Source organism: Oryctolagus cuniculus, chromosome 6, assembly GCF_051225735.1.
Source record: "Oryctolagus cuniculus isolate XC-2025 breed Fujian yellow rabbit chromosome 6, ASM5122573v1, whole genome shotgun sequence".
Taxonomy (NCBI): Eukaryota; Metazoa; Chordata; class Mammalia; order Lagomorpha; family Leporidae; genus Oryctolagus; species Oryctolagus cuniculus.
The window spans coordinates 83,607,741-83,632,300 of NC_142872.1; the positions used below are offsets into that span (position 1 = coordinate 83,607,741).

General features: G+C 41.3%; 1 long non-coding RNA gene across 2 annotated transcripts in view; it reads right to left on the reverse strand.

The window, feature by feature from the left end:
• Positions 1–17,383: 17,383 nt before the first annotated feature.
• LOC149126212 (uncharacterized) overlaps positions 17,384–24,560 on the reverse strand; it is a 47,611-nt gene continuing 40,434 nt past the window's right edge. For both annotated transcript variants that reach the window (XR_016234926.1, XR_016234925.1), the window contains exon 3: positions 17,384–17,788. This is a non-coding gene — a long non-coding RNA (uncharacterized LOC149126212). The remainder of the gene's footprint in view (positions 17,789–24,560) is intronic.

Here is a 24,560-nt window from a genome sequence, read left to right on the forward strand (position 1 = left end):
ACAGGGGAGACAATAGAAGTTGCTATGTTTCCAATTAGCCATTGAGGTTTATGTAGGTAATTCTTCAATAACAAAGCAATGATTAAATCCAATGAGATTTCATTCTGAGAGTGACTTTTTATTTGAATTCAAAAAGATGTAGGCAAAAGAAAGATAGGAATTGAACAGAAGAAGCTTCAAGATGTCCTTGGAAATAATGGAATTTAGAGCTGGAAAAAGAAAACATCTGGGAAAGAAAGGTTCAGAGGCTGAAATATAATTGAATAGCACCTATGAGAAAGCAAGTTGAAGACTAGGAGGAGCAAACACCACACTGTTGAAGCTTCTTAATAGAATAGAATTGGGGAAAGTTGAGACATCCACACTCGTGTTTTGATACTCTAGAATTATATAACAGGGAAATAAGAAGGGAATTTAAAAAGTAGATAAATCGGTTAGGCTGCTTCTATGGTTAAAAGATTGTTCCATTTTCTCTTTATTGATTTTCAAAGTCAGACCATTTCCCCTTAATGGATATTGTGTTTTGTGCTGACATGGTCATGTTTATTAGACTCTCTTTCTATTTATTCCTCTGGCTCTTCAATAACAACATTAACTCCTATTACAGCAGGAAACCCCCTCAGATCTCTGTGTGTCCCTCTCCCCAAGTCTGTGTGCAAAGGGTCTATGTGGGTAAGGTAAAGGTTGGGCTGATGTCATCCTGCACTGCACTTCCTTTGGCCTTTTGTCTTAAATGCATAGTATAGCACACACCTGCTTCCTTCTTTATGGCACACACATGCTCACCATCATTGACTCAGGAAATAATGTTGGGACCATAGCATACTCTGGCACTCTGCTGCACTTATCAGATGGAATGGTCATATCAGGTACAAGCAGCAGGTGGTGTTATCTTTGCTTGGTAGGCAATAAAACTTGTCTCCAGATCAGTAACTGAGTGAGGTAGGTCTCATGAAAAATACATTAGTACTAGAGATTAGCTCATGCAGTTCAATGCCTGAACAGTTGCTCACTGAGGGATCCTGAGTTCATGTGTTAATTTCTCTAAGCCTTGGTTATCCCATCTACAACACAGGGACAATGACATGTATGTGCATGGATCCTAAATATGAAATCAGACACAATATGCAAAATGCATCGTGCAGGGGTGACACAGAATTTGAGCTCAGTAAGGCACAGTTGTCAGTTGTAATCAGAGTAGTAGAAGAGGGAGCCAAGTGCTGTCATGGCAAGAACAAACACTGGGATGCTGCAAATATGTGTCAGCATCCTGCCCCTATCCCTGGGAAGCCAATGATTACAAGTCTGTCTCTATGTCTCTATAGCTATGAAATGGTGTCAGAATGTTCCTACCTTAGAGAATTCTTAACAAAGTAGATGAGAAATGGCACACTTTCTAGGGAATCATGGGTTCAGGGAACTCTGGTGTTGCATTTGCCCATTACACAGTTTTTGATGCCAGGCGTTGTGCTCTGCCCAAGGGTTATGGTTCTCAGGAGCGTAGATACCATGGCTGATTTCATTGTTACCTGTAACAGCAGCAAAACAGGGGATCTGAAAGCAACTCCCTGAATCTGAGTTCTGTGTTTCTTTTCTTTATACATCAATTCTGCTTTTCATGGGGCAGGGAAGAAGCATGATTCAAAAAGCAGGAGTATAACCCCAAGTCTGAGTTGCCCAGAGAGATGCACAAACAGAAAAAAGAAAAATCTGGGTGATTAACAGAGACACATACAAAATCCTACAGAGAAAAATGAGTGAACGAAAATTTACCAGAGTTGCTCATCATAGTAGAATTGTTGCTGATTTGATTTTCTTTTAAACCTACCATAAATTTTTAAAAATTAATCAAAAAGTTCATTAAAGACTTGCAAATAATACATTAAAATTGGAAAATATAGATATTCTTTAACATTGAATTGGAAGAATTCCAATACTGTAGTACACATGACATAAATAAAATAGTTTTCCATTATCCTTTCTACCATGTAAATGGATATAGGGTACTTGCACTATAGAATAACATGTAGGTCAACATAACACTGGAGTCTCTTGACTAAGCTCCTGGAAGCTTGAAGATCTCCATTAGTAGAAAGCAAATGTCTATTTTAAAGACACTGTGGTCCACATGGGAGTAAGTAGAGAGATAGTCAGGAAGCTAAAAACTATGAAGTCATTTTGAGGAAAAATAGCAAGTTCATTAGGAAACATTCTGTCATTTTTGGTAGCAAAGCTGTCTTAAGTCATTTTTTTCTGAATAAGAAAATAATTATTCTTATTGAATTATAGGCCAATAGTGCTATGCAATAATTTATGAGGCTTGTGTTACTGGGCCTTGCTATAAAATACTCGACTTCTATGTGAAAATTAAGGAAGGTTACAGTCACAGTTTGCATAAAGAGGCAATGCAGCCTTCTTGCTGTCTGTTTTAGCAACCAAGGACAAGAAACACCTCTGTAAGTATTCATGGTAATGAGAGAATGTGCCAGCTATTCACCCACAACCAGCCAGAGAGCACACATCAATCTGTGCATTTCACCACCACGCGGTGAAATGCTACACAGAGCCATGGCCATATTTAATGGAGCAGGCAAAGCAGAAATGGAAACCTGTCATCTTAAAACTACCAAGTACAGAAGAATAAACCCAGGGCCTGAAAATGTGGAGTATGTCCTTATGTGCTCTGGGTTCTCCAAGCGAGTGGATGTGGGTTCACATGAACCCTCCCCTGCTTCCAAACACAACTTCTGGCAGGAATACTACAAAAATTAATCTGGTATAATTTCCCATATACTTTTTAGAGAGAGGTATTGTCTAAAAATATCCCAAGCATTTTATCCTATAGCACAAGTTCTATTTTTGTCTTACAGACCAACCCCTTCCTTAGATGAGTAGTGACTTAAGGATTAAGATAGACTTGAGATGGCTGACGTTTTTTAGAAGACAGTCTACACGCCATTAAGACTGGGTCATCTCAATGTCTGTTGGCTCCATAGCTCACGACATGAGACCTCATGACCACCACCACTCCCAACACACGCACAGAAATATTCTCCAGTTCCTTCTTCCAGAGCTCCCTTGGGTTGCACTGTGGACCCTCAGACAGTGATATACTCTGCTGTCTCTCTCTCACCCCAGTGACATTGTCTCTGATGCTTAAATCAAGTTCAAAAAGGTTCATCGCCATCACTGAAGATAGTGAAGATGCCAAAAAGACAGTCTCTGAATATTCCAGAATGTCTAGTCTTACCATGTTCAGTGCTCAGGACCATTGCCAAAGCTCAGGAGCATCATCACCTTTTCCCAATCTTGGGACATTGTTTTTTTAAAGGTTTGTTTGTTTGTTTGTTTGAAAGGAATAGTTAGAGAGGCAGAGGCAGAGAGGGAGAAAAGTCTTCCATCCGATGGTTCACTCCCACAATGCCCGTAGCTGCACAGATCCAAAGCCAGGAGCCAGGAGCTGCTTCCAGTTCTCCCACGCAGGTGCAGGGGTCCAAGGATTTGGGCCATCTTCTACTACTTTCCCAGGCCATAACAGAGAGCTGGATCAGAAGTGGAGCAGCTGAGACTCGAACTGGTGCCCATATGGTGCCCATACAGGGTGCCGGCACTGCAGGTGGCAGCTTTACCCTGTATGCCACAGCACCAGCCCCGAGACTTTCCTTCTGAGTCACGATATCTCACCTGAATAGTTCAGTTAATTCCTATTCTGTTCTGCTAGCCCAGAATAATACCATGTTTCTCATGAAAATTGATTTCAAACAACCAAAGTCGGGGCCAGCGTTGTGACACTTAACCATGGGTTAAACTGATGTCTGGGACAAAAGCATCCTTTTTTGGAACTTCAGTTTGAGTCCCGGCAACTCCACTTCCTGTCAAGCTTCCTACTAATGCACTTGGTAAAGCAATGGAAGATGGGATCCTGCCACTCATGTGGGAAACCAGGATCAAGTTCCTGGCCCCTGGCTTTGGCCTATCCAGTTGGGGCATGAACGTCTCCGCGACCACTTGCTCTCTCTCGCTCACTCCCTCTCTTTCTGTCTCTGTCTTTCAAGTAACTAAATAAATAATTTTTTTAAAAAAGTTATTCCTAACTCAATCTGTGGAGTTTGAAAGGGAACAGTTGTCATAATATCCCCTCTATATTCTACAACTCTCAACTGAAACTCCTCCCGCCTTCACCAGCTACAGAGGTTCTCGTGTGTATTTCAACAAGTGCAAGAATCTGTAAGCTTAGGGGAAGAGGATATGAACTGCTGGAAGACAAGGATGATGTCTATATGGATAATGTCTTGGTCGCAGCTCAACCAGATGAAAAGCCCTACATGGAAGATTAACAAATACCAACTTTTGGCCAGCGCCACGGCTCACTTGGCTAATCCTCTGCCTGCTGCGCCGGCACCCTGGGTTCTAGGCCCGATTGGGGCGCCAGATTCTGTCCTGGTTGCTCCTCTTCCAGTCCAGCTCTCTGTTGTGGCCCAGGAAGGCAGTGGAGGATGGCCCAAGTGCTTGGGCCCTACACCTGCATGGGAGACCAGGAGGAGGCGCCTGGCTCCTGGCTTCGGATCGGCGTAGCACACCGGCCACAGCGCACCGGCCATAGTGGCCTTTTGGGGGGTGAACCAACGGAAGGAAGACCTTTCTCTCTGTTTCTCTCTCTCACTGTCTAACTCTGCCTGTCAAAGTAAATAAGTAAATAAATAAAAATAAACAAACAAACAAATAAAAGAAATACCAACATTTAACCTGCACTCAAAGCTGAAAGATTCCACGACTAGAATCATCCATCACACACAGCATTTGCCCTCTAGCTGAAACAATACATTATGGCATTCAAAGCTGCTGACCAGAAGTCAAGAAAATTTGATTCCAATCCCAGCTCAGCTCCATTCTAGCCTTGTGTCCATGTTCACATATGAGGGCAAGCACTCTGTTTTGTCCACCACTCTATCCTCGTAGCTTGACAACTGCTCAATTAATATTTAGCTCAAATTTCTCTGTGCTCCTCTGCAGTCCATAAAGTTGAAATGATAACAACAGCCATCTTATTTGCCTAATGGGGTTGTAAAGCTAAAAGATAAATGTGGACATGTGCACTTAGTGCCCTCCTTCTCCTTACGAGTCCAAACACACTCCTAACAAAGTCTGATAAGCATAGCATTGCACTCCTGGGGCTTCTCATCTAGGAAAGGAACCAGAACCCAGCACGTCAACCCCTCCTTTGGAAGTACTCAGGTATCACCTTCAGGGGCTACTTCACAACCTGAATGCAAGGGCAACTCCTCCAGATAACCTGTTTTGATTCAAGCATTAGCCTTTGAGATGAATTTTTCAATGTGCTGATTCTTCTAAGCTCAAGCATCTTCTACTATTTTGTTGCTGTTATTGTTGTTATTGTTAAACAGCTAATGCCACAATAGGGCAAAAAGCCACAAGTTTTTGACAATGAAATTATCACACAATGCACTCTATACTCACCTGGGCTCCTGAATGCCCACAGAGATCTTCCCTGGACTGGTAGCAAGAACAGGAAACAAATTTTCATGGAATGGAATGTCAAGGTTCATCAGTGATTTCAGCGTAACCTAGCCCATCCTGAGAAATTCAGGCTTATGATAAAGACTCACTATTGACACTAGTTGAGAACAAGCTAAGAAACAGAAGCTAACAGGAAAAGTCCTGTATTCCAGAGGTCAGGATTTTGGATCCCAACTCCAGCTAAAACTTTACTTACTCTGTAGCCATGGTCAGGTCATTATCTTGAATAAGTCTCATTCTCTTTATATGTAAAGGGAGAAGACTGGATTAGCTTTAAAGAGTTTTCAAGTCTGGCATTGTATAAATGAATTTCTGCTTTCCTATCTAAGGACATACCCTCGTTATATAGCCTTTTCTCTAAGATATTATGCTTGTTTTCTTGAGCTAAAGAAATTATTGCCTAGAGCTGGGATTGTGGTACAGAGGTTAAGTCACCACTTAGGATGCTATCCTGAATCAGAGTGCCTGTTGATGAATCTCAGCTACTCCGCTTCTGATCCTACTCTCTGTTAACACACCTGGGAGACAGAGGTGATGGCTCAAATACTTGAGTCCTTGCCACAGACATGGGAGATAGATAGAGCTCCTGGCTCCTGGCTTTGGCATGGCTCAGCTCTCAATGTTATGAGCATTTCTGGAGTGAACCAGTGAGTGGATGCTCATTCCCTTTCTCTCTTTCTCTCTCTCTATCTCTCTACCTCTTTGCCTTCAAATAAATATATATTCAAATAAATATGATGTAATTATTTGGAACACAACTCATTTACAAGTCTAGGCTTAAAAGTTAAAGTTTCATTTAGTACCAAGTTACTTACATAGCCTGTGTTTATTGGAAGTAGTTCTACTTCAGAAAGCAAGTTTTCTTTGTGTGTGTTTGTGTGCACATTTTTAACTACATAATCATCATCCTTACAATGTATGCAAATTAAGCACACAAAATACTTAACAGAATCCAAAATTAAAATTTAGTATCAGTGGGTGAATGAATGAGGTGCTTTGGTTTGAGTATGCCCACAAATGTTCAAGTGCTAGGAGTTTGTTCCCCAACGTGGGGGTGTTGAATGGTGCTGAAAAGAAACACAGGTAGGGCTTAGTGAAAAGTCACTGGGCATACTGCCATCAGAAGTGGTTAATGTAGTTACTAAGGGACCCTGGCTAGTACCTACAGGAATATGGACAAGAAGATCAAGCCTGACCCCTGAGTGTTTGTGGCTTCCTGTCTTATCATGTGTTTTCTGTGTGCGCTTTCACCATTGATCATTCACCATGAGAACCTCCCCCAAAGCCCCACAGATGGGGTCACCCAGTCATGGACATTCAACCTCAAAGATAACAAAGCTTTTCTTTATAAGGCACCTAGCCTCAGGTAGTGTGTCATAGCAGCAGAAAGTGTTTTGGAACTGAGAAAGAGGTAATGATCTGATTTACTGTAGTAAATGGAAGTTGCTCTATAAAACAACATAAGTGAAAACTAATGAAACTAAGCTGCCTTAACAGCAAAACTGAATGGAGACTGTTGGGGAGTTCCCGTATGATAGGGAAGTAATCCTGCTCAGTTCATAAGGCCCCATTCTGGCTGGACACTTACGCCATGGAGCTTAAAGGGGGCTTTAGAAAAATCGCATTACAACAAGAGACCATGCACGAATGTTTCTGGAAGGGGAGTGGGAGAGCCAAGCCTCTTTGTTTTGGTATGAATTAAGTTTTCATCTCTGCTTTTGGAGCTGGACGACTGGCTCCTGCTCAGTTTTCCTTCTAGCATTTGCCTTGGCTGTAGCGCCAAGCTTCTACTGCATCAATTAACATCTCATGCTTTGCCCACTTCATTTCCTGCTTGTCGCCTAACATTTTACTTGATTCATTTTCAAATTCTGTCTTCGGAACAAACCTGTACTTATCCCATGTTTGGGCACCAATGTAATCAAGTCATGTTTGTTCATTCATTCATACCGTTTAGACCTGTGTTTGGGAAAATGAATACCTTTTACTTTGAAATAGTGGATACAGAATGCAAATTTTTGCAAGCTGATTTTGCAATAAACACTGATTACCTTCCCCTGGTTGAGTTACCTGAGTCATTGCTTAGATATATACATGTATGCATGAAACTAAGAAAAATAATGAAACTAAGTTATGTGCACAGCAAATTGAATGGAATGTTGGGGAATTCCTTATAATAGGAAAATAATCCATTTCAGGCCATAAGGTCCAGTGTTGGTTAGAATCTTATGCCTTGGAGCTTAAAGATTGCTTTTGAAAAATCATGTTATCATATTCATATCATATACAAAATCATACTTATGTGCTCATATACCTATGCATACTAACAACAGACATACACACAGAAAATACAGTAAGCTCTCTATTAGAGTTAAACTGAATAGTAAACATGCTATTACTGCCTTAGAATCTTATAGTGTGTGTAAAGTGAATAATTATTTATTTTCTTTCTGAAACAAATTTATATTGTATCAAAATGTGTATAAAACAAGGAAAATAAGTGCAACTGGAATATTGATTTTGAAGATCATTTTTAAATTTCCATATTTCTCTCCTTGTGATCAGCCAAAGCATCCATGTCTGAAAGGAGATGAATATTTATTACAATACAATTTAAGGGAAAAGGATGAACCAATATTCAGCATCTGACATCCACTGGATTTTGCAAAATGACTAGAGCCTTGAGGGCCCAGGACTGAGAGGGAATAGGTTTCCAACCGTTTTCTTCCTTCTTGTGTCTACCATAAACTGATAGGCTTATTTTTCTTTTGTGTTTTCCTATAGCTCAGGGAAGATTTTATATCTGCCCAAGAGGTGGAAGCCGTAACCTTACCACTTTTTTTTTTTTTTTTTGATAGGCAGAGTGGACAGTGAGAGAGACAGAGAGAAAGGTCTTCCTTTGCCGTTGGTTCACCCTCCAATGGCTGCCGCGGCCCTCACGCTGCTGCCGGCACACCGCGCTGATCCGAAAGCAGGAACCAGGTGCTTCTCCTGGTCTCCCATGGGGTGCAGGGCCCAAGCACTTGGGCCATCCTCCACTGCCTTCCCGGGCCATAGCAGAGGGCTGGCCTGGAAGAGGGGCAACCGGGACTAGAACCCGGTGTGCCGGCGCTGCAAGGTGGAGGATTAGCCTAGTGAGCCGCGGCACCAGCCTAACCTTACCACTTCTAAGGTGAAAGGAAGAGAGGAAGGTGTTCATTGTGGAACAGTGTGTTAAGCCACTAATTGGCAAGCCCATATCCTGTATAAGAGTGCCTGGGATAGTGTCCTACTTCCACTTCCAATTGAGCTTCCTTGCCTCAAAAACAGCAGATGATGGTTTAAGTATTTGAGTTCCTACAACCCATCTCAGAGACCCAGATGGAGTTATTGGCTCCTGATTTGGGCCTGGCTCAGTCTGGATGTTGGAGGCATTTGGAGAGTAAGCCAGAAAATAAAAATAAAAAATCTTTTTCTCTCTCTCTCTCTCTCTCTCCCCCTCTCTTTGCCTCTCTGCATTTCAAATAAATAAATAAACTTTCAAAAGGAGGAAGAGATGAGTTAGGAGAAGTAAAAGAAAGACCTTCTCTCTGGTTCAAAGAGAAGGTTTGCAAAAGAACAAAGAAAAGAAGGAGCACGAGCCAGTCAGACATATCTGTCCAACTTCTGCTGAGGCCAGGGAGGGGCTGTAGCCAGGATTTAGAAAAGGTGGCAGAGATCAAAGATTCCTTTGGCCTTTTTCTCTCTGTGGGTTTCTAAGGGTTTCATGAGGAAGGCAATTTTCAAGGGGAATAGAACCTTGTTCAGCACAGGGAAGACTTGAGATTTTGATCTTCCAAACACTCCTTGTTTCACTGTGGGACAGACATTCAACTGTGGTCCCAAGGGTCTGAACTCAGAGCTTTCAAAGACATCACCATAGGGGGAAAAAGTGACTTGGCAGCGAGGAATACAAGAGAGTTGCCTGACAGGTGGCCAAATGAGAATCAGAGGCTTGTCGTGGAATAATCTGTGGTGCCAGGGGAAGATGAATAGAGAAGCATCTGGGAGCTCCAGTTGGGAAATGCTCATGTATTCCCTAGTGGCAGAGCTCAAGGCTGGAGACCAGCAGGGAACCAGCAACCAAACTAACTGACCGAAGGGAGAAGATAAGGGCACTGGGCCCAGGCCCCCAGTGTTTCTCTGTCTCATGGCCAAGTAAGCCTTAGACGCCATCTCACCAAAAGGGGCCAGGAGAAGAACGGCCAAAGAAAAACATGGAACGTTGGCAGATACGACCATTCAACTAGTATATCATGACTCACCTTGACAGATTGAAATGTTAGTTGTTTTTTCCCCATTGACCATTGATAAGAACTCATAAGGAAACAAGGTCACTATAAACAAAACAGAGAAATTGCATTTTCCTTAAAAATCCAAGCTCTTATGCGGCCTAAAATGGTCAATGCACTACACAGATTGAAAGAAATTATACATAAAGTAGATTGAAAAGCTTCAAAGTTCAAGATTTACTAGGATGCAAAAGCAACAAAAAGCAACAAAGGAGAAATGTCTTAGGTTTGTTCTATTTTTTAATTTGATAAACAGAAAGAGAGGGACAGATAGAGAAACTCTCCTCCATTGGCTCATTCCCCAAATGCCTGTAGGAGTCAATGCTTGGATGAGGCTGGAGTTGGGAGCTGGGAACACAATACAAGCTTCCCACAAAGATGGTAGGAATCCAACTGCATGAGTCATGACCATTGCTTCCCAGGGTCCACATTAGAAGGAAACTGGAGTTGGGGGGGGGGGGGGGCTAGGAATCAAACCCCTGCACACTGAATAAGAACACAGGATCCTAACTGGTATCTTAACCAAATGCCTGCTGTGCCTTTGTTGTTAGGATCACAGTCTTGCTTCTGCCCAAAAAGAGACATGAAAGGCAATTTTAAGCATTTTACATGTGTTTGTATGATGGCATAGACTGCTTTCATATTAACATGAATTAGGTGCCCTTCCTTCAAGAGATTTTTTCATTTAATCTCATTTCACTAAGATATAGCCATAGGTTTTGCTTTAGATGATAAAATGTAGGGAGAAGTGGCCGGCGCCGCAGCTCAACAGGCTAATCCTCCACCTAGCGGTGCCGGCACACCAGGTTCTATTCCCGGTCGGGGCGCCAGATTCTGTCCCGGTTGCCCCTCTTCCAGGCCAGCTCTCTGCTGTGGCCAGGGAGTGCAGTGGAGGATGGCCCAGGTGCTTGGGCCCTGCACCCCATGGGAGACCAGGAGGAGCACCTGGCTCCTGGCTTCGGATCAGTGCAGTGCGCCAGCTGTAGCACGCCAGCCGTGGCAGCCTTTGGAGGGTGAACCAACAGCAAAGGAAGACCTTTCTCTCTGTCTCTCTCTCTCACTATCCACTCTGCCTGTCCAAAAAAAAAAAAAAAAAAAAAAAAAAGTAGGGAGAAGTGACATTTCTCACTTCCATTATTAACATTTAAGTGGCAGCCTGTGGTTTACCACACGGGGTGCTTTTCTAACAATAAATGCTCCAGTGCCAACAGGGTGTCCTACCATTCAACGCAGTTCTAACCTCCCCTACTTGACACAGACCCTACTTGACACAGACCCCACAGCTTAAAGGCTCAGTCCACATGACTTCCCCTACTTCCCATGACAATGCCAAGCATCAGTCCAGCCATATTTCCCCTGATCTACCAGCTGCAAGCTACAACTCCTTCCTCAGGTTCAAAATGGCTTCCGAATCTATGTGCCATGACCACAAGGCCTTGCAGGGCTTTCAGTTTCAGATTAGTTTCAAGGGATATTTTTCAATTCCTACCCTGGATCTGGGCTCTGCCATGCTCCAACAAACCTTAATTTCTTCCTTGGACTGGATGTTGGTTTTTCTCCAAAAATCATATGTTGGAGCCTAATAACCACTGTGACAGAATTAAGAAATAGGGCCTTACAGGGTGATTTAGATCATAAGGGCTCTATTCTTTCTGATGAGATTAGTGCCCTAATAAGAGGCATGATGAAATCTGCTCACCCCTTCTGCCACCTGAGAAAATACGAAAGTCTCTCACTGAGAAGCCGAGAGCAGTTATCAGACACTGAGTCTGCTGCTACCTTGATCTTAGACATCTCTGCCTCCAGAACTTTGGGAAATACATTCCCCTTGTTTTCTAACTTCCAGTCTAATATGCTTTATTTTAGCATCAGGAATAGTTTCTTTGGCACAAACCTGTATCTTACAGATACTTACTATGACTAAGTCAGCCATATTATTTTTCATAAAATTGTTAATGGAAAAGGCAAACAGTGCATATTGTAAGATACAATGCATTGTGAATCTATACTAAAATTTTAATTCACTATCTTCTCTATCAGATTTTTATATAATCTCAAGCACCTTACATCTCCTTACACTGTCAAAATTGCAGTTCTTAATATCAATAAGCTGACTTCTCATTTACTCCAGCACATTCTACAAGTGCATGGTTTTAGAATAACAAACCAACACTACTGTCAAAAATGTATGCTTTTCTTGAGGGGAGCAATTCTTTGGATATTGAAGGCACATCCCACTAAGGATACCCAGTCAAATTACTGCATTGGTCACAGTGCCTTGAACAGAAACTCCCTATGTGGTTACTCTATCTAAACAGGATGTAGAGTAAAATTCATTTATTTCACTTTACTTCTGATTTTTCAAGATTGCATTTTAAAATTTATTTTTAATTTTATAAGAGATTTACACAATTTTAAAATCACATCCACAAAACAGTGTACATTATACAGAAATTTCCCCATCTTGCTTTTTCACATAAAATATATTTAGAAATTTATCCAAAATACTAATACAGAGGGATTTTCATTTTGCTTAAAAGACACATAGTGCTCCATCATATGATTATGCCTGTTCATTCAATCAGAACCCAATTATGTCAAAAAGTAAATTATTATATAATTTTGCTAAATAGAAACAGCAAAATTATTTTCCATAGGTATCGTAGAATTTTGCTATCCTACCAGCAAACTGTAAGACTTCCTGTCTTATAGGTTCCACACAGTCTATCAACAGATTATCTTAATTTCTTGGAATTCTACCATTTTATGAGACAGTGTATAGTAGTTATAATTTACATTTGTCTTATAACAAGTCATGCTTGAGGCTGGCGCTGTGGCTTAGCAGGTAAAGCAGCTGCCTACAGTGCTGGCATCCCATATGGGCACCGGTTCAAGTCCCAGCTGCTCTACTTCCAATTCATATCTCTGCTATGGCCTGGGAAAGCAGAGGAATATGGCCCAAGTCCTTGGGCCCTTGCACCTGCATGAGAGACCCAGAGGAAGTTCTTGGCTCCTGGCTTTGGATCGGCGCAGCCCCAGCCATTGCAGCCACTTGGGGAGTGAACCAGTGGATGTAAGACCTCTCTTTCTCTCTCTGCCTCTGCCTCTCTGTAACTCTACCTTTCAAACAAATAAATAAATCTTTAAAAAAAAAAAAAAGTGATGCTTTGCTCATAGCTGACAATCATTCGATTCTTGGTTTCCCTAAACAGTGCTTCATTAGCTCATTGTTTTTTTTGCTTGTTTGTTTGTTTTTTGTTTTTACATTACAGTTGTTGTATATCATTTTCTCTATTTTTAGAAGCTTTTATATATTAGGGATATTCATAGCCTATGAATATGTTGCAACTATATTTTTAAGTTTTTTTTATTCATTTGAGAGGAAACAAGATAGAGAAAATGAGGGAGACAGGGAGGAATGAGGAGAGACAGAATGAGACACCCAGCTCTCATTTGTTAGTTCACTTCCCAAATGCCATAATGGACTGCAATAGGCCAAAGCCATGAACCAGGAACACAACCGAGGCCTTCCCAGTGGGTAGCAGGAATCCAGTCACATGAACCAGCACTATCACCTCCTAAGAGACTGGAGGAAAGAGCCAGAGCCATAAAGTGAACCTACATACCCTGATACGGGATGCAGCACCCTAACTGATGCCTTAACCACTAGGCCAAATGCCCATCTCAAATTGCAAATAGTTTTCCAGATTTTTTTTAAACGTTGCTTATGTTATTGCTGCAGTTCTTGTTTTGTTTTGATTTAGTTTGAAAAGGGGGTGATTTTTCACACAATAATGATCTTGTAATCAAATTTAGTCATAATTTTTCTTGTTGCTTCTGAATTTTGAGTCATGATTAAGAAAGTTTTTCTCACTAAGTTATAAAGAAATGTGCCTCTATTTTTGTCTGGTACTTATTTCATGCCGTATTTTTACAGGTAAACATCTGATGTAGCAATTTGTCAGGAATTTCAATAAGAGGCATAGATTTTTTTATACCATAACTTTTCAGTAATCCCAATTTTACATATTAGAAGTTCATCTATAACTTATTTGAGATGTTACTTTTGTTGTATGAACAAATGACATCCCCTTGAGTCTGTTGCTAGAATTTTCAGTTTTGTTACATTGTTTGGACCAGAACTAAACTTCAGAAGCTTTATATTATCTTTAAGCATTTAGTAAGGAACAGCTCAATGCATTCACTTCTTCTATACGGTTTTCCAGGTTTCTTGCCTATTTTCCTACAAATCAAAGTTAAATAAAAAGCCTTCAGATGTTTTTGTACAGATTACATTAAATATATAAATCATTTTTGTAATAATTGGTTTCTTTATAGTATTGAAACTTTCTATTCATAAACATTATACGTCATTATTTATTCAGTTCTTAATTTGTACCTTTTGGTAATGTTATAAGATTTTCCTCATAGAGATTTTGAAATTAATTACTATATGAATATCATGTTATTTTTTTCTCTGTGGTGTTTTAAACAGCCTTCTACTCAATTGTGTTTTCAAACAGGTTTGTATTTGACATAGGAATATACAAAGCTTTTGGTACTGTGCAACCTTATGAAATTTTAACTGTTTAGTTTATTCTTTGAGGATTTCCAAATACTTGGTCATATCACCTGCAAGTGTTAACTCTTCCTATCCAATTGTTATGCCTCTGATTGCTCTATTTTAGTCTAATTGCATTGAGTAGTCCTAACTTAATAAAAGTTATTATCCTTTGCCTGACTTCAACAACAACAAAAAAGTCCTATAGCATCTCTCCTTAAGTAAGATGAAGCTTTCAGGGATGAAATGCACACACACATACACACACACACACCATTATTTTCTCTTATTTTAGTCTTTTTCACATGAACAGATATTGAACTGTGTCGATGCTTCTGCATCTACGGAGACAATCATTTAGTATTTTTTACCTGAACTCTAAATAATGCATTGAGTTCTAAAAATTGTTTTAAATTGGCACAGCTCTTGTATTTCTGAAACAAACCTTACTTGGTCATATCCCCTGATTTTTAAAGTGCTATTGAATTGTACTTCTTCTTATCTTACTTAAGGTTTTCATATAAAATCTAATAAGTGAAATTGACCTGGTTTTTCCTTTATGTTGCAATTTCTTTGTCAAGTTGGGAGAGTAATGTTATTCTCACTTTATAGAAAGTTTATGAACATCTCATCTTTTGATTATCATCTGGTTCAAGTAAATTTGAGATTCGTTTATCCTTAACAACTTGATATATATACTCTTTGAAGCCACTGAGCTTCTCTGGGGTTGGAAGTCTCTTTAATTCCTCCATTTGCTCTATTGTAATTAGACTGTTAAGGCTTTCCATGTCCAGCAAATCAATTTTGATATGTTATAGTTTCCTTTCAAAAGAATTTATGTTTGGGGCCAGCACCATGGCACAGTAGGTTGATCCTCTGCCTGCAGCGCCAGCATCCCATCTGGGCACCGGTTCTAGTCCAGGCTGCCCCTCTTCCAGTCCAGCTCTCTGCTATGGCCTGGGAAAGCAGTAGAGGATGGCTCAAGTCCTTGGGCTCCTGCACCCACATGGGAGACCAGGAAGAAGTGCCTGGCTCCTGGCTTCAGATAGGCGCAGCTCAGGCCGTTGCTGCCATTTGGGAAGTGAACCAGCAGATAGAAGACCTTTCTCAGGGCCAGTGCCGTGGCTCACTTGGCTAATCCTCCGCCTGTGGTGCCGGCATCCCATATGGGCTCCAGGTTCTAGTCCCGGTTGCTCCTCTTCCAGTCCAGCTCTCAGCTGTGGCCCGGGAAGGCAGTGGCGAATGGCTCAAGTGCTTGGGCGCCTGCACCCACGTGGGAGACCAGGAAGAAACACCTGGCTCCTGGCTTCAGATCAGCCTAGTTCCAGCCGTAGCGGCCATTTGGGATGTGAACCAACGGAAAAGGAAGACCTTTCTCTCTGTCTCTCTCTCTCACTGTCTAACTCTATCTGTCAAAAAAAAAAAAAAAAGTTCTTTCTCTCTGTCTCTCCCTCTCACTATCTGTAATTCTACCTCTCAAATAAATAAATAAAATCTTTTTTAAAAAAAAGAATTTATGTTTTCATGAGATCTGCTTTGGCCAATGAAACTTTGCAAACATGATGGCAGTTGAGATTGGAGAAGTGTGTGGGCATTGAGGGCATGCTTTCTCACTGCGGTTGAAACCTTGTAAGCGCTAGGTCAATGAGCCTGAGCCCATCTAGTATGAAAAGTCATATGCAAAAGGACCAGGATATTCAACCCATCAGCTTGCCAATGGTCAGACATGTGAGGGAGGCCATCCTAGATCAACCAGACTCCACCTGGCCATAGAGAACTCAACCAAGATCAGCCACACACATCCAAACCAAAGAGAACACCCAGCCAAACCATAGGAAAAGAGTGGTCATGTAGGCTGTTAATTGCGGGGTAGTTTGTTATACAGCATAAACTGATAAAGAAATCAACATCAAACTGAATTATAAAAATTTACTATATTATTTAAATAGGAAATCAACTGACAAGAAAGTCTCAGACAGCCAGCAAGGCCTCCCTGATTAACTTCTGCAGCCAAATCCAGGCCCTGAAGCTACCCCTACCCTCTGTGCTACCTAAGAATACAATTCCACCCAGAATCTAAGTTCCTTTTATGATGGCTCAAACAGCTCTGAATCAACATCATAAATTTCTCCAATTGTTTCAGGCACGCAGCCCTTGAAAGTTGTTAGCAGTTGAATTGAGTGCCCCCAAAATTCATACTTGTACCCCAGTATTTCAGAATGTCACCATGTTTCAAGCTAAAAGGCAATCATCAGGGTTGGCCTTAATCCAATAAGACTTATAACGAGAGGAGATTAGGTCACAGGTACACATGGAGGTAAGACCACATAGAAATATGTGGAGAAGACAGTCATCTACAAGCCACAGAGAGAAACCACAGGAGAAACCCAAACTGTTTACACCTTGCTCTTTGACTTGTGGCCTCCAAAATTGTGAGTAAGCAAATGTCTTCTGTATACGTCACTTAATCTGTTGTGCTTAATCATGGCAGCCTTAGTTGGCAAATGTGGAAGAATAGGGCATAAAATTGTGTATGTTTGAATTAGTTAAATTGTCAAATTAGGTTCAGGTAAACCTAGAGATGGGTTCCACCTCCACAAGGTTTTGCATGCAAATAAAAAGCAATTACAGAGGAAAAGCCAATATGTATAAAAATCTCAATAAATAAGTCAGCACTTGCATATACTTTTTTGGGAAACTGACATGAAATAAATGGTAGTATTAATAATAAATGCTAACAATAGTAAAAATATGCATCGATCTACAGTTTGTTCATTACCTGACATTAATCAAACATTGCAATTAAACTTCATGAACATTGTTTTACTTTTTATCTTCAGAATCCAATGAAGTGATTCTCTCCAGCCTCACTGTTCTCTTAAGGTTGACTTTTTATTTGAAAGGAAGAGTGAAACAGATAGAGCAAGTTGTGGTTAATGATTTATTTATTTATTTGGAAGGCAGAGTTCCAGAAATGAGGGCGAGAGAGAAAGAGGTCTTCCGTCCAGATGCACTCCTCAGATGGCTGCAACAGCCAGGGCTGAAGCCAGGAAGCAGGAGCTTCATTCAAGTCTTCCATATGGATGGCAGGGCCTCAAGAACTTAAGGTATCTTCCGCCGCTCTCCCAGGTGTGTTAGCAGGGAGCTGGACTGGAAGTGGAGTGGGCATCACAGAGGATGGCTTAACCCACTGTGCCACAACTCGGGTGCAAGAGAAATCTTCTATCTGCTTGTTCACTCCCCAAATGTCCACCACAGCTGGGCTGGGCCAGGTCAAAGCCAGGAGCCTGCAACCCCATTTGTGGCTCCCACAGGTGTGGCAGGCTCCATACACTTCAGCCATCACTTGTTGCCTCGAAGGCTGTGGATTTTCAGGAGGCTGCGTGGAAAGCAGAATCAATACCCATACCCAGGCACTCTGACTTGGGCTGTGAGTGTCTCTCGCAGCAGCAGCTTAACCAGCTGCACACAGTGCCCATCTCTCTTCAGCCTCATTTTAAAAGGGAAATTGATGCGCACAGAACCAGTGAGTTATCTAGAGTATCTGCGTGAGCAGCAAGAGCAGATTTTAACCCAGGGCCTAATACCAACATGAACGTCTTTTCATTACAGGATTTACGATTTTACACAAATTATTATTCTTCAGTCGATCTTTATCAGGAAGAATAAATGCAGACGTGGTTTCATTTGACACGACTGATAAAGTTGGAAGTGATTTTAAAGCTTGCCCTGAGAGGAAGGTAGATCTATAATCAGCATAAGATAAATCATCTTTATCTTTCACAGAAATAGCTATAATCAATGCAGTTCTCACATCTCATTGATACTGACCTGAATTTCAATGCCTTAAATTTCAGATGAGTTCTGGCACAAATAGATGACAAAATGGAAAATGAATGCATCTACATTAGCAAAAAGAATTTGCAGATTTCCTAGCGTTAACAATTTCATTCTCCAAGAGTTTAATCTGTTTTTCCTACATTAAAAAGATACATGAAAATAGTTCTAACTTAGACGTATTACCCAGATTTAGGTGGCTGTACGAACTTTAAAACATGTTGGTGCTGTGGTGCAGAGGATTAATGTGCCACTTACAAGGCTAGCATCAGAGTGCTAGTTCAAGTCTGGGCTGCTCTGTTTCCAGTCCAGCTCCATGCTAATGTCCCTGGGTAGGCAGAGAAAGGTGGTTCATTTGTTTGGGCCCCTGTCAGCCATGTTGCAGACCAGGGTGGAGTTTCTGGCTCCTGGCTCCTGGCTCCTGGCTCCAGCATGGCCCAGCCCGGGCTATTGCAGGCATTTGGGGAGTAAACCAGCAGATGGAACACCTCTCCCTGTATCTCTCCCTCTCTCTCTCTGACACTCTACCTTTCAAAATAACAATAATAATAATATGATAGTAGGTTCTATAGAACTTAACATAAGAAATGTTATTAGATACAATATAGTTGTAAAAAAAATTGAAGTATGGTTTAAATATACTACTCATATTAACATGTTTGGGAAGATTATGATTCTTTCCATTGAATTAGCTATATTTTCTTTATTTAACTTATGAGTAAGTGATCTCATCTTAAATCAGCTGTATCCTTCCTGGCTTTGCCTTTTATGCTTTATCCCAATTATTCTAATGTAAGAGTATTGTTTCTCATTTTACTATCACTGGGAATTATGACTGAAATTTTTCAAAGGAAATCCTTACTCAAGATTTGCCATTGAGACCTGGCTGTTCCCCTTCTGATCCAGTTCTCTGCTATCGTCTAGGAAAGCAGAAGAAGGTGGCCCAAGTCCTTGGGTCCCTGTACCCACATGGAAACCCAGAAGAAGCTCCTGACTCCTGGCTTCGGATCAGCTCAGGTCCAGCCATTGTGGCCATCTGGAGAGTGAACCAGTTGATGGAAGATCTCTCTCTCTCTCTCTCTCTGCCTCTCTGTAACTCTGCAATTCACATAAATAAATAAATCTTAAAAAAAGAAATTTAAATTGATAAAAAAGATTTTTGTTTGCCACAGATACAAATTACAGATACAAATTCTGCTCTGCTCTCGGTAGCATAAAGATAGACCATCATTACTTAGAGGATGTGCTTTAGAAGACAAAACACAATTTGGGAAAAACCAAAGATTTTTTTAAGGTTTGTTAATTTGAAAGGCAGGTTCAGAGGGAGAGAAGGAAAGACACAATGAGAAATCTTTTATCCACTGATTCACTCCACAGATAGCCACAATGCCCAGGGCTTGGCTAGGCTGAAGCCAGGAGTCAGGATCCCCAGCTGGGTCTCCCATGTGGGTGTCAGGGGCCTCAGTAGTTGGGACATCTCCATTTGGCTTCCCAGACACATTCACAGGAAACTGGATCAGAATCAGAAGAGCCAGTACTCAAACCAGCACTCTGATATAGGATGCCGGCATCAGAAGCAGTGGCTTAACTTACTGCATCACAGTGCTCACTCACAACATTCAAGATTTTATATTTGAACAAGGATGAGTGAATATTTTATAGATGAGTTTTGGTTTGAAGACACATGCTCTGCCCCAAAGATTATTACGCCAGTGATTTTACTGTTGTATTATTTATTTGTTTATATATTTTCTTTTTAAAAAAAAAAAAGATTTATTTATTTATTTATTTATTTATTTGAAAGGCAGAGTTACAGAGAGGCAGAGGCAGAGAGAGAGAGGTATTCCATCTGATGGTTCACTCCCTAAATGACCTCAGTGGCTGGAGCTGCACCGATCCAAAGCCAGGAGCCAAGATCTTCTTCCAGGTCTCCTACGCCATGCAGGGGCCCAAGGACCTGGGCTATCTTCCACTGCTTTCCCAAGCCATAACAGAGACTTGGTTCAGAAGTGGAGCAGCCGGGTCTCGAACCAGCGCCCATATGGGATGCCGGCACTGCCAGTCGTGGCTTTACCAACTACGCCACAGCGCTGGCCTCTGTTTATATATTTTCTAGATAAACATTATAACTCCAGAATCTGAAGTCAAGAGGTAATTAAGTCACAGTAGCTTTTAATGGAACTATGGACAGACATTTAAAATTGAACAAGCAACTTTCTATTCCTTCCAGGTAGCACGTAGTAAGGAGCTCCTGGTGAGTGGCTAGTCTGGGTAGTGCTGTCAGTGCTTTCCCAGTGCGATAGTGTTTCCACGGTGGACCTGAGATAAGGCCTGTTTTCCCTACTTTACAGAAGAAGAATCAGAAGTACAGTCTCCTGTTCAAATCTTCTCCTGGTTCATGAGTGCAGCAATGTACCAGTTGTCTACAGTCGCATAATAAATTACCCCAAAATTTTATTTAATACAAAAAATTATTATTGCATAATTTCTGAGGGCTGGGAAAGCCAGAGTGATATAGCTGAGTGGGTGTGGCTGAAGTCTCTCATGATGTCATCCGGGAAACAGGATTTTGGTGTAGCAGATAAAATGCTGGTTAAGACACATGCATCCCTTTTCAGCGTACCTGGGTTTGATTCCCAGTGCCAGCTCCTGACTCCAGCTTTCTGACAATGCAGGCGCTGGGAGGCAGGGGTAATGGCTCAAGTAATTGAGATTCTGCCACTCATGTGGGAGACCTGGGTTGTTTTCCAACTCAGAGTTTCAACCTGGCCAAGCACCTGGCCATGACAGGCATTTGGAGAGAGAAGCAGCAGATGGGAGTGCTCTCACTCTCTCTCACTCTCTCTCTCTCTCCTTTCTCTTTCTACTTTGAATTCAAAAAATTTGCAAGAAGATGTCAGCCAGGATTCCAATCATCTGAAGATTCCACTGAAACAAGAAGATCCACTTCCAAGATTGCACACTCACACACTGTCAGAAGTAGTCCGCAGTCTCTCTCCAGCTGTTGGCAGTAGGCTCAATCCCCGCAGCATGGGCCTCTCCACAGGGCTGTCTGTGCATCCCCACAAAGTGGCAGCTTGCAAGAGAGTGAGCAAGGAGAAGGCCCCGCTAAGTGCTCACTTGGCCTTGTCTCAGAGGGGACACTCCTTCACTTTTGCTACATTCTAGTCACTAGACTTTAGTCTCCAAGTACAGCCCGCATTCAAGGGGCAGGAACTTGGTATCCACCTTTTGAAGGGAAGGGGTATTCAAGAATTTGTGGACATATTGAAAACCATCTCCCAAAAAATCTGCTTTAAGAAACTATCATTGTTTTTTTGTGGAACATACACAGTTTCAGTAAAATTCACAAATCTTAAGTAAATAGCTCACTCCCCAAAAAGCTGCAATGGTCAAGGCTGGGCCAAGCCAGAGCCAGAGCCAGAAACTCCATCCCACATAGATGGCAGTGGCTCAGGTTCTTGGATCATCTTCAGCTGCCTTCCCTGGAGCGTTAGCACAGAGCTGGATCAGAAATGGGCCAGCCAAGATTTGAACTAGCACTCTGATATGGAATGCTGGTGCCACAGGCAGCAGTTCAACTCACTCTACCACAAGGTCAGCCCTGGAACTTCAAAGAATTTTTTTAAAATATATTTTTGATCTATTATTGGTTTAATCCATGTATGCAGAATCTGAGGATATAGTGGATCAAATGTATGCATATCAAATGTATATATAGACATATATGTATATGCTATATACACATCTTTATAAACCACACAAATCAAAACATGAAATATTCTTTGCACAGAAAATTCCCTCAAAGCAACCTATTTTTTTAGCTTCTACTTTACTACTTAGTAACAATTATTATTTATTATTAACTATTTTCATCTGACTTCTTTCTTCACAGATCAGTTTTGCCTCATCTATAAATTCACATCAGTAAAATCAGATGGTATGTACATTTTTGTACCCGGATTTTTTTTTAACTTATCTATATTATTTTTGTAATTGCAGCTAATTCTTTCTCATCATTGCATAACACTCCATTTTAAGAATAGACCACAATTTTATCTATTCATTTTTACTTTTGATGGACACTGGAGTCAATTTCCATGCCACACCTATTACAAATACTGCCTGTGAATATTCTTATCCAGGCCTTTTGGTGAGAAAATACAGCCACTTCTATTTAGTATTTCAGTAAGATCAGAACTCCTGGATCTATAAAACATTTATGGTCAGTGTTCAGTTTTAATAGAAAATGAGAGCTTTCCAAAATACTCATATAAATTTATACTCTCACATGCAGTAAATGGAAATTTCATAATTCTACACCCTGTTAATACTTAGTATTGTCCATTTGGAAGATTTTAATTTTTCTGGTAGGTGAGCATGTTTTTGCAGCACCTTCCTCTTCTGATTCATAACTCTTCTTTTTGTATGTGAAGTATGAGTGTCAGGAAGATAATTAGACATGAACAGCTGCAGAGAGACACAAGACCCTGCTCTAAGGGTGAGATCAGCAACCTTGCCCTCCCCTGGAACTCAACTAAGACCGCCCACTTTGCAGTTTCACTTGTGGTTAAAGTATCCTGATAAAATGAGAGCTCACCCAAACCAGAAAATCCTAGTTTATAACCACATGCACAGAGCACAAATGCCAGCTCCTAAATGTCAATCACAAATGTCAACCAAACAACACCCTTAAGCATTAGGGATAAAAGCCCCAACCAGGAAGAAATGGGGCCATGTTCTCTTGACTGGTCTGTTCCTCCCTTGGAACTTACTTCAGTAAATTTCTATCTCTCTGAGCTATATAATTCATTGCTCCATCTATGAAAAAGAATCAAGGCAAGCCAGCCACTGCCAGTGACATGAGTATGAGGGACATGTAGTACAAACATTTTGTCTAAGGTTCCTACCTTTTCATTCTCTTCCCAGTACTTTTTGATGCATTGTTCTTAATTTTGATGTCTTATTTTTCAGTTTTAGCCCATATTCTTGTAACATGTATAAATGGACATAGAAAAATTTAAAATTCAGGAGAAAGATAAAAGCAATGTCTTTGATAAGTCATCCAAAATATAAATTCTTGTTTAATTATTCAAATCAAGAGTGTAAGAGAAAGAGAGTCTATTCTTGCTCGGTTCAGACACAAATGACACAAATGTCAAAAAAATAAAATAAAAGATGAAGTGAGCACAGGGCTAAGTCCCCCACACAGCTGAGAAAATCCAGGTGCAAATATGAATTTAGGAATGTGGGTGGTTCCCACGAGATATGGGGTAGTGGATGCCACAGCTGGGCCTGGCTGGGAGTTCAGCAAGACTGAGACCAGGAAGGCAGGGACCATGTCAGCATTGTTGACCTATTTATCTGGAACTCCTATCAATGTCTAGGGAAAACAAATATGGTTCAAACTATTTGTTTAATGAAAATATAGGAATGAGCTCCAACTCAAATGAAATGCTCCCTTCCAGTATAAAGATACCATTTAGAAGGGAAAATGAGTTTTGCCTAATAACATGGCATCTAACACACAGGTGACAGCAAGGCATTTCAATGAAATGTGTATGAAAATGCACGGTAGGCAGAATAATGGCCTTCCAAAGAAATCTGTGTTCTAATCCTCAGTCACTTCAGGTGATCAAAAGCATCTTAGCGGCAGCACTGTGGCACAGTGGGTTAATGCCATGTCGTGAAGTGCCAGCATCCCATATGGGCCCCAATTCGAGACCTGGCTGCTACACTTCCAATGCAGCTCTCTGCTATGGCCTGGGAAAGCAGTAGCAGATGGCCCAAGTCTTTGGGCCCCTGCACCCATGTGGGAGACCCAGAAGAAGCTCCTGGCTCCTGGCTTCTGATTGGCACAGCTCCAGCCGTTACAGCCATTTGGGGAGTGAACCAGCGGATGGAAGATCTCTCTCTCTCTCTCTCTCTCTCTCTCTCTCTCTCTAATCTGCCTTTCAAATAAATAAATAAATCTTTTAAAATAATCTTAGTAATGATGAAGTTGAGATCTTGTAGCCTGGATTATCAACAAGGTCACAGTGTAATTGCAAGCATCCCTGGAAGACATCAGCAAGGAGGTGAAAGAAAAGGGAGGTGTGGCAATGGAGACAAGAGGTGGCAGTGACACAAGGAAGGTGTTACAAGCCTAGAGATGTAGGTCACTCCTAAAAATTGAGAAAGGCAGCCAGTGCCACAGCTCACTAGGCTAATCCTCCGCCTGCGGCGCTGGCACCCCGGGTTCTAGTCCCGGTTGGGGTGCCGGTACTGTCCCAGTTGCTCCTCTTCCAGGCCAGCTCTCTGCTGTGGCCTGGAAA